The sequence below is a fragment of the Rhinolophus sinicus genome, linkage group LG03, assembly GCF_036562045.2.
Source record: "Rhinolophus sinicus isolate RSC01 linkage group LG03, ASM3656204v1, whole genome shotgun sequence".
Lineage (NCBI taxonomy): Eukaryota > Metazoa > Chordata > Mammalia > Chiroptera > Rhinolophidae > Rhinolophus > Rhinolophus sinicus.
In genome coordinates this window covers 39,033,975-39,044,873 of record NC_133753.1, presented here as the reverse complement: position 1 = coordinate 39,044,873, position 10,899 = coordinate 39,033,975, and positions in this window count along the sequence as shown.

Below are 10,899 nucleotides of genomic sequence, written 5' to 3'. Positions count from 1 at the left end.
ATGTCAGAGAACAGGTACAAGTATTTTCTGTAAATATTGTTTGTAAAGGGCCAACTTTATAATAGGGATTGTTTGTGTTAGGGCCTTTTTGTATGTATGGTTAGCAAGAACTTGCAGATCTGGTGCCAGCCCACTTTATCCAACAGTCTCATGTCGGGGTCCAGGGGATAGGGCCCAGGAAACTATACAAGCCTTTTCCCTCCTGAGTGCTGCTACCTCATGAGAGAAAAAGCACTCTGCTATTTAATCCATCATAGTTCCTTTGGACAGATATTGTAGCTGTCAGCGCATCACATCAAAACATATGCTCTATCAGATCCTCAGCACTAGGGAAGTTTTTAAAATAAAATTATCAAACAACATCCTTTATTGAGTATGACAATTCAACCGAAGTCTCTTTGTGACTCACCAGACAGGCAAATACCACAGCACTAGGTATACACGTCAGCCAGGGGCCCTACGGGTCAACCCGTAGACAGGCAAATACCACAGCACTAGGTATATACGTCAGCCAGGGGCCCTACGGGTCAACCCGTCCATCCACAAGAACACATTTTTTTCAGGGGAGAAGTAACAAAGTTTCCTTTTGCAAGAGGGAGAGATTTCCATCTTCACTTGTCAGGATGGAAACCTGAAGCACAGTGCCAGGTACCTGTGAGTTTAGGAAATATTGGCCCAGAACAATGAAGAACTACGGATTTTGGTTTTCCTTATGCTTACCCCTTGGGAATGTGTCCCACTGCCCCTTGCCCAGCCCCTCAGCTTTGTCTCTCACTGCAATTTTGGTCCCTGGTCCCAGACTGGCTATGTGATACTTATACAAAATCCAGGTAAAATGAGCCCCGTTTGCCTCTAGATACAGTTTTATGCCATTGAATTAATGTCACTAAGGGTGAAACAAAGCATTTGAATGCCTAGGACAATTGTGGTCATTTTTATATCTCCTTTGTTGGGCTAGTGTCTTTGCCTTTGTGTAATATAAACATTTTATGTAAAAGCATCATATATAATACAAAGATAATCCAAACTACTTGCTCTACTTTAGAAGAGGATCGTGAGAATCAAATGTGTGCAAATATGAGTTAAGCTAAAGTATACAGACTATAGCAAAACATGCAAAGTGTTTTTGGAATATTTCTGCTACATCTATTTCTAATAGAAATTTTTCTGTTAGATTTCTACTTAATAGAAAATAGTGTTTATCTTATTTTAGTGTTAGAGACCAAGTTGAGAGACCAGGCCATTGAAACACGTAAAGGGCACTCATTGAAAGGTAACCTTAACCAGCAATTGTCAATCTCCACCCAATCAAGAAGAAGCAGAAATTTAAAACACATCAGAGGTTAGATGAAAGGAAGAACAATGAGGGATGGTAAATACTACACTCTACAACAAATGTCCTAAATTTCTATTCCCAGGGAGCTCTAAGTTTGAGCTATCTTGAATGATTTCAAGATTTTGTCAGGGTCATGAAGAATGACTTTAGATTGCTTCTTATAGTCCTTTCCAACAATATAGGTCTTCAAGCAACACATCCACCATGTGGCTGCCTGTTAAGGAGTTCACAGTCAGAAACTAGCGCTGGAGGATGGACTCCACAGGTAAGTTTCACATTCATAAACAAAACGTATGCACTTTCCTCTCAATGACAAGAAGGGTACAATAACCACCCTAAGATAAAAAGTGGTATAACAAACTGGTGAGAAGACAAATTAATATCAATAAGATTTCTGATCTATAGAGAAACAGAAAAGGAAAGGGGGTTCCTGAAAATAAAAGTTATTTGTTCCTAAACCCTGCTTCTTTGCTTGGAGCTATTTCTTAAGAAAGAAGTTGCTTCCTTCCCTAACCATATAAAACGATCCCTGAAGTTATTTATAGTGTTCATGGCCCGGAGGCATCACTCGGTTCCCCCACCACAAGCCCAACCATGTGTTACTATATTAAAAAATGTGAAAAAGTAATTATGGGGTATAGGAGCCAGTGTCTGCAGACACAACCTGCCAAAGAGGAAGTGACAGGAAACTTATGCTCCTCGTTGCTGCTCAAGCACTGCCCAGGCTCCAGGCTCAGAAGAGAGCAATCTGTTCCAAGAAATAAGAGAGGAGCCTGCCCTGGTGAATCAGAAATATCCCTGTTTCTGAATATACAGTAAACTGGTTTCCATTCTCAGGTCCCCTCAAGTTGGTCAGACTTTCCAGTCACATGGAGAGACCACTGACGGCACCCTCCCTCAGCAGCTCAGACAGCTGCCTGCCTCAGCTCCCACTGCACTAGGCGACTGAGACATATAAGGGTCTGGGCTTGAGTGAGAGTAGAGACCACTAAAATTGCCCCCTAAGACGCTGTCCTGTCACTATCAGATCCTGCTCTGACTTCGGCTATCTTGTCCTAAATCTAGCTTTGTTGTTCCTCTTCCCACCCCTACCCTGGTTCCTTCCTCATGTAGGATGTGATGAGCCACCCAATCTTATTTCTGGACTGGCCTCCACACGTTCACGATGCCTTTTAGCTCTCCCCTTGGAAGATGGGCTCTTACCACCAGTCGGACACTCATGCTTTTTAGCCCTGGAGGCAGCGAGAAAGAATATTCCAAATATCTGCCCCACAGAGCAGGAATTCGTCAGGGACAGAAACCCACACTTCTGATAGAAAGGCCAGTGTTCCCAAGAAGCCTCAGCTTAGGAATAGCTTATTGAGAGAAATTACATTTCCTCCCCAAGACCTTTGACTGCCTCTGGTCTAAGCTAAGAGTTCCCTTCTTATGGAGCGAGACAAAGAGAGAGAAAGACAGAGACAGAGACAGAGAGAGACAGAGAGAGAGAGAGAGAAATGCCATCCCTCACAAAAGAGCGCTGGAAGTTTGGGACATTCCTGCTATTTCAGGAAGGCTTCACTTGGAAGGAAATAATTCATGCCATCTCATTATTCACCTTGATCATCTAAATATAAACTACATAAACGTCCAAAGAAGCAAAATCTTTGGACTACATAAACGTCCAAAGAAGCAAAAATGTACCCACACAGAATGTGTCTTCTAAAAACTGATTTGCGAAATACCCTCAAATAAATTTTTAAAGACAAGAGAATCATAGGTGACGGAGAATGCAGAGGCTAGAGGTCAGGAAAATGTCCTCACTACCTCTTTAATATAACTAAGTAAATCGAATTAACCAGTTTCCCTGGTGGGTAATATTCTAGGAGCGTGAAATGTAGCTTTATATTATAAAAACACCAGGTTTGAGTTCCTATTTCACATTCTGCAGTTTTAGAATATGAGTAAATGTCTATTTCTAAAATTCCCTAAGAATCTTCCCTTCAAGTTTGTTTTTTCAGCTCTGAGGCAATAGCATATATATAGAATTTAAACAGATACCAATTGATGCAGCTGGAAAGAAAACTTTAAAAATCAGAGAAAATATTCCCTATAAAGCTGATCCATGACAGCCTTCCACATTCAGAAACTGGTTTATAGCTTTCTGAGATGCCCTGTTAACCTCCCAAAGGTCTGTAAAGGAGCTTAAGTTATCTCATTATCCCAGTTATTCCCCTTTCATCTTCGCCTAAGTCCGTTTCTTCACCACCATAGTATCCACAGTGCCACCTGCTGGTTGTAGGAAGTATTTCCACTGCTTCTAGCTCTCCTTTCTGAGATTTGCTTAACTCAAGTCAACCAATGACTGCTAGAAAAGCCACAGGGAGATACATTTAAGAAATAATAAAAGAATCTATTATATGAGCAATCCATGGAAGTGTAACATGACCCAATATATCCTCCTAAGGCAAGTCTGGCTATTTTAAAGGGAGTATGTAAAAAAATTAAACCTTATTTGCAAATTTGCTTCATGTAGGTTGGCAATACGGCTCAGTGTGAGAATATTTTTTATAAATGATTAGCAAGACTAAATGCTCCAACAATTCCAAAATTCTATATTTTCTTGTACCTGCCAATCATGGACTTCTTTTTTTCCTTGCTTAGACAAGTGTCATCTACTTTTAAAAGATATGAAATTTGCCATCATAATTGTTTAAATGGGAATAAAGCTTTAACTCAGTCATTGAACCAATTCATAGAAGTTCCTTCTTCACCAAAAGTCACAGCCCACCCACCACCACCCCACCCCCACCTCCAACCTGGAATCTGTGAACCAGCCACACAAAAGATAGGCACCAAAGCATCTACAGGCCTGTGTGAATGTGATGCCCCTCCTCCCATACCCAAACTTTCATATGGTTCAACTATTTTCCATGTGTCAACAATCTGCCATTTGCATCTCGGGCCTTAGCCAGGCAAAAGATAAGAGAGAATAACCTTTAGAACCCACCACTAATGAATATGAATGAGGTCACTCTTGCAAGCTTTATGGTGGGACAAGTAACACAGGGAAAACGTTTCTGGGTTTTTTTTTGTTTGTTTTGTATTTTTGCTTCAGGGCTCCTGACAAGCATTAGCTAATCAAGTTTCCTAACAATCCTCTGGAGTCTAGACTAGCCAAAGGGTCATTATCCCTCCAGCAGGTAAGCAAGCTAAGATACACAAAGGTTACCATTTCAACATCAATTGTGTGTCATTGATATTCTGAAGTGATATTGGCAAAAAGGTGCTGCAAGAAACTTCTCATTGACTGTAAGTTCAAAGCAGGAAATATGCCCAAGTAGGGAGGATTGAAATAACAATTATTTGGTAATAATTTTATCAGAGCAGATGATTTTAGAAATGTGGGCTCTCAGCCTAAGTAAAAAATATTCGCAAGATTTAGCTTGCAACTGAGTAATACTTTTAAAGAAAATAAATTTCTGTATTTATCAGTTTAGGACTTATTTGAGGAGTTTAGTTGTTGTGTTTTTTTTAATTTGCACCCACCTCTTCCCAATTAAAGACTAAACATGGAAACTACAGATAGAGGATAAAGATTACAAATATGATCTTCAGCCTTTAGCTCTATCTGGCATATTCTCCCATTTTAATTTTGTTTGCATTTGCTTTCCTCTTTCTAAAAGTATAAACTGGACCCTGACATTTTCCTGCCTTCTACCAAATTCAGGAACTGTCACATTTTCCTTTTTTGTTTCTTTTTAAGTCTATGAACTTCAAATTATTTTCTGTCAAGTTGGCAAAGCCCCAATCAGCCGTTCACCACTGTAATTAAAGTGATTTTCCATCTGAATATAACCCTGGCATGGAGAGCAACTATAAGCGCTCTATATAAATTTATTTTGATAGATTAATTCCCTCCCTGAACATATTTTTATACTCATCACAAACATTTATAGATCCTCACAATATTCAGATTATTCTAGGAATTGCCAGTCAAAAAAATAGCAATGGTCACCCTCTAAAGAGAAAGCTGAATTTAGGCTCCTCCTTTAAAAACAAGCAATAACCTAGAAAGCAAAGAAAGAGAAGAAAAAGGAGGAGGAGGTGAAGGAGGAGGAGGAGAAGCCACTTTGTTTCTTTTAATGTTGATATATCATGAAACAAGCCCATGATAAAGCCAGACAAAATCCAACAATATATTCAACTTCGAAGAGATGGTGCAGCCGGGAAGGCTGTGTTACAAAGCATTATTCTTATGTCATCACTGCTTCCAGAAAGTACTCAAAGCGCCAACATTTGTTCACTTAATACAGGATTCACTTCTCAGCTGAGGAGGACCTTAGGAACAGTACACTTAGCACTCAGCAGTTATTTGACCTATTTTACTAATGTGTTTGGGAAGGAGGTTAATTAACAGTGGATGGCTATATCCTTAAGCTTAATTTTTCCAACAGCCCTGCTCATAAAAGGAAAAATTGAGTATGTATTGAAGGAAGCAAGCAATTAAGTTGCACAAATAGTGAGCTCATTGAACTGCAGCTGACTTCTATCATGTCAAAGAACAACTAAACACAGAAGCAATAAAAAGATTGTTGCCACGACCACCACTGAGAACCGACTGGCAATAAAGATGAATAACTTCCTACTTGAAGATTACTTGATTAAAGCTCTTTAGAAACCAAATGTTACACATAGGCATAAATGGAGCAAAATATTTTAATGCGTGTTTGGCAGGTTCAGAAACATTTTATAGTCAATTTTAAATGAAGGTTTATACAACAACAGTAAACTCCACTTAAAACTGCCTTTCCAATTGCTGTTCTTGCAAGCAAGCTGCAAGAACCATACTGTGGGATAAAAGTCCCATCCCTAACAGAGGAAGGGGAGCGCTGATGGGGAGTGGAATTCCACAGGACTGGGTCCTCTGAAACCAAACCCAACAGCAGAGCCAGAGACGCCCATTCAGATGGCTGTGACCCTTGAAGGCAAGTAAACAGACTCCCTGTAGCAATAACCAGGAAATCTCTCTCTCCCCAGCAATCCTCTGCTCCCTTTCCCACCTCCCAAAGCTCTGAAAGGTCAAGTTTTAGCCTGAACTGCCCTTCAAGAAAGTGTACTCACATCTAGGAGTTCAATACAGGTTGGCATCAGAACTGGCTCCCAGGACTATCAGTGTCGGTGAGGTGGGACGGGCAGGATTTGACAAGGAAAATGTGTCTGACAGAGGATTCGGCTCTCAACTTCCAACTGTCTATGCATGTGTCTGGAGACGATCAACCTCTTTGAGAGCTGGACGGAGCACTTACCTGCTGCCTGTGGGGGATATACCATGGAGAGTTATGCAAGATGAAAAAGATGAGGAGTTTGCTGTCAACGTTGCTTATAAGTTAACATGGAAAAAAAATAATAAGCTGTCCTTTGCATTGCTGCCCTCAGGCTCACTACTGTGCAGAATTAAAGCCAGTCTTGCAAATGAATAGGTCTGCCACCCCATGTCTATCCTGTCCCTGTTACCTCCATTTCTAAAATGGGAGGGGGGCTGACAAGGTGCTTTTCTTCAGACTATTCTCCCTGGACTTCCACTTTAAGGGATCAGAGTCCTGCAGTGAGATAATAACAAGCAGCTCTCCCCTTCCTCAGCCCCTCACTCAGCCTCTCCTCCCTCCCTCAGAAACATCTGCAGTGAGCTCCTGTGGGGTTTGTTTCTTCTTTTTGTTCCACACAGCACCCATCAAGATGCTGGGTATACGGCAGATGCTTAATACATGCTTTTTGGCTACAATCAGCAGGAAAGGCTCGTATGTATGTCTTTTTTAAAGATTTGTTTTATCTTAACCATTCCTGCTGAAATAATCAAAGGAATTGAAACTGGAGAAGCAATTTTGTGCCACAGCCTGGGAGGGAGAGGGGGAAGGCAGCATAATGTTCTCGATTTTCTTGGGTGGGAAATAAGATCCAAAATGGCCTGAATAAATTGTTAATGCTTATATAAAGCACAGAGTGCCTTACATGCACACACACACAAAAAGATGGATCCACGCGTTACACACTGTTTTCCAGAGATTCAGAGCTGAATTGGATTTAAAAATATTTGATTTGGGCAATTCTAACTGCAAACCAAATTCATACTGCAAACTTTGGAATGGCTTTATCAGATGAAAAGTAGATATTTGGAAGTTTGGTCACACCTCTTAGACTGGTCATTAGATATATGGTACGAAAATCTAATAAAGAAATGAATTAGGAAACAGTTTGAATATCTGTGTAAATTACATTTCATCAGCAGGAAGAAAGCTCAGCAGTACAGTCTTCCTTCCATTTTGGTGTCTCCATCTTGAAGCCTTGCATGTACTTTGAACTCTAGACTCTCCACTAAGACTTTCTAACACTGTGCACTAAAATTCTGGAGATGGGATGAATTGTACAGCACAGGAAGGGGGGTGGAGAAAGAAACAACAGTTCAGAGATGGGAACCGTCTGCTCTCTGGAAACCCCTCCAGCCTTATGTTCACTATCCAAACTCCAAAAGCCAAAACTCTTCAGTTCCCCCGTGTTAAGAGAACAAGAAAAATGCCTAGGAAAGCCCACGGTTTCCTTCCTCACTGAGGAGAGGAAGCAGCAGAGGTAGCAGACGCCTGTGTGCAGCCATCACTTCTTCAGAGGCTGGTGTCCATTTCCACCCACTGGGATGGAGTCTGGCAGCTTCATAACCGGCAGGAGATACATGATCCAAGAATCCATTTTGGCTCCAATTCTAGCCTTATAAAGGCCAGTTCTGTCTAACTGAGAATCCTATAAGCATTAGTAAGGCTTTCCAATTGCCTCATCCTCAAGAGTATGGCCAAAGGAAGGGGAGTTAGGTCAAGGAGTCTATCTTGAGTAAGGCACAAAATACTCTTCAGAAATACCTTGAGATTAGGGTAAAATAAAAATACATTCCGAAATGACAGAAAGCAAATACACCTTTTCTTTTCCTCCTTCAAGGGGTCAGAAAGTGTCAAGATCTCCTATCAAAAGCAAAATAGGGTGTAAGTCTAATAATGGAATTAGAGTGAATGATTGTACCAAGCTTGTTCTTCAAAAAGAAATAAATGGTGTGTATAACCAAAGTGTATCAAAAATGTCAGTTTAAGCATCCATTGTCTTCTCCTTCAGACCTTCTTCTAAATTTCTTTAGCGCATGCAGTTCATGGTTTCTCCATTTACCAAACACCTGAAGTAGAAACTTCATTCATGCCACCATATCCAATCCTAAACTCACAATGTCTCTTGGATTACTCTCTCACTTCTGCTTCTACTGTCACTGCCCTAAGTCATGGAATCTATACCTGGGCTACTGTAATAGCCCCTGGGTGGGTCTGCTGTCACCACTTACTTTCTCTCTACCCCAAGTCATCTTTCACATATCTGACAGTTACCTAAGTACAGTTATAATTGTGGTGTACCCTCTCAGTACAAAAGCTTTTTCTAGCTTGTTGTTGTTTTTTTAAAATGAAGTCCTGGGACGGGGTGGGAGGCGGTGGTTATCACTTTATGAGGGGTATAAATGTCTAACTATTACATTGCTTTGTACACCTGAAACTAATAAAAAATAAAATAAAGTCCAAATTTCTTAGCATTGTATTCAAGGCCCCTAATAAATTGAAATTGTTCTAGACCTCAAAACTTACCTGCCATGCTCTGCCCAGAATACTCATTTCTTCTCCTGGGTCATGTCATGGGCTTTTACACTTCTAGAACTTTGCACTTTTCCTCCAGTTTCATCTATTCAATCTTGCTCCTCCTCTAAAGAGTAATTCAAATGTCACCGCCTCTAAGAAGCCTTACCCAATTCCAAGGCAAAATGAATTGCTCCCTTCTCAGAGCATGTATAACACTTGTCTACTCATTTGTTACAATGTGTATCCCAATCTTACTTGTATTCATTATTGTAGAATTTTTGTATCCTCCTAAAAGACAGAGATAATACTTAATTCCTCTAAAGATGGTCCTGAGTGTCTAGCATAGGGCCTTAAATAAAATAGGCATTTCATAAATGTTTCTGATACTGAATTAAACAGTGCAGAAATTATGAATTTTCACTAAAAACTGAACTGTGAATGAAAGACAATTCTGAGATTCACAATCAAGGAAAAGGTAAGAAGGAACTTAAATGCTACCCAAACTGAGGTCCATGAATTAGTCTTTTATGAAAGAATAAAGATGGCCTGCTCCACTGCTTCTCAACATGTTATATTCACACACACTTGCGAACGGATTGACTCTGATTGAAAATTGCTACCCTGACCAAATGGAGAGACCACCTATTTTTCAGCAGTAGGGACTTAAATGTCCCATTTAAAAGAGCTCAGTCAAGGCTCAATAGATACACGTCACAATAAAATATTATAAATAAAATATAATATATAATTTATACATACGGTATATATATGTACATATACATATACATGCACACACATCTGAGATACTGTTCCATTTAAATATCACTACACACAAGAGATCTAATGATGTCTTAATAAAACAAATATTTAGTTCACATTTTTGCCATCATTCCAGAGAGGGAAACAAGTCAAGAACTAAAACCATCTCCTTTGCCTATTGGCATTCAGTAATCAAATTCCCGGCTACTCAGAAATCTGAGACAGTCTTATTGCAGTTCTCGTTCTCGCCTGGAATGAAAAAATGAACTCAAACTTCCAAACAGAAAACCATAATTTTCCAACATCTTCTCATACAAGTCTTGCCTCTCCCCTAAAACTTTTGAGTCAACACTTCCTCAGATGAATCACGTTAAGAAATGAATCTCTTAATTGCACCATATAAGCTAAACAGTAAGCCATGACCTCATCACCCTGGATGTAATAAAAGGGCAGAGACTCTCAGGCATTTCAACAACATCTTAATTCCTGCACTGTTCTGGTTTATTATAAAGCAGGCCTGCGTGCAGGAAGACGTTTTTAAAAATGCTTTTATCTCCATGTTACATGTTCACGGATCTCATGGTCTTCTATCTCGGCAGATAGAGACCTGAGCTGTGCAGAAGCTAAGCAGGCAAGCCAACGGATTTACTTGAGAAAGAAAGAAACCCAGTCTTGAAAATGACACATGGACTCAAGATAAGGTAGGAGTAGAAGGACCTCAAACTGCACAATTACTCCCCATGCTCAAGCCAAAAACACACCAAAAAAAAACAAAACCCGGAACTGAACAAATCTGAATGCCACAGCCAGACTAGAGAAGGAGCAGTAAGAAGCTGGTATACCTGAGTATGAGAAGAAACAGGGTAGAAACACAACACTACTTCCCGTGGGTGGCATATTACTCTCTGACCTTATTTTACCATGAAGTCTCCTTCTGATGATTACTAGTGGCATTCTTATTTTGCGAGAAGTAGCATTGGTAAGTCCCATCTAGTATATGTGGAGACCTCTGCACAGTGCATCCTATACGAGCGCAACTGTCTATCTACTCTGTACTTGGTACCATGAATAATTCTCTCTAAAATGATGGTTCAATGAGAGAATAAATTATTTGGATAATTTTGCGAGAAAGTTCATCTTTGCATATGGAAGAGAATGTAT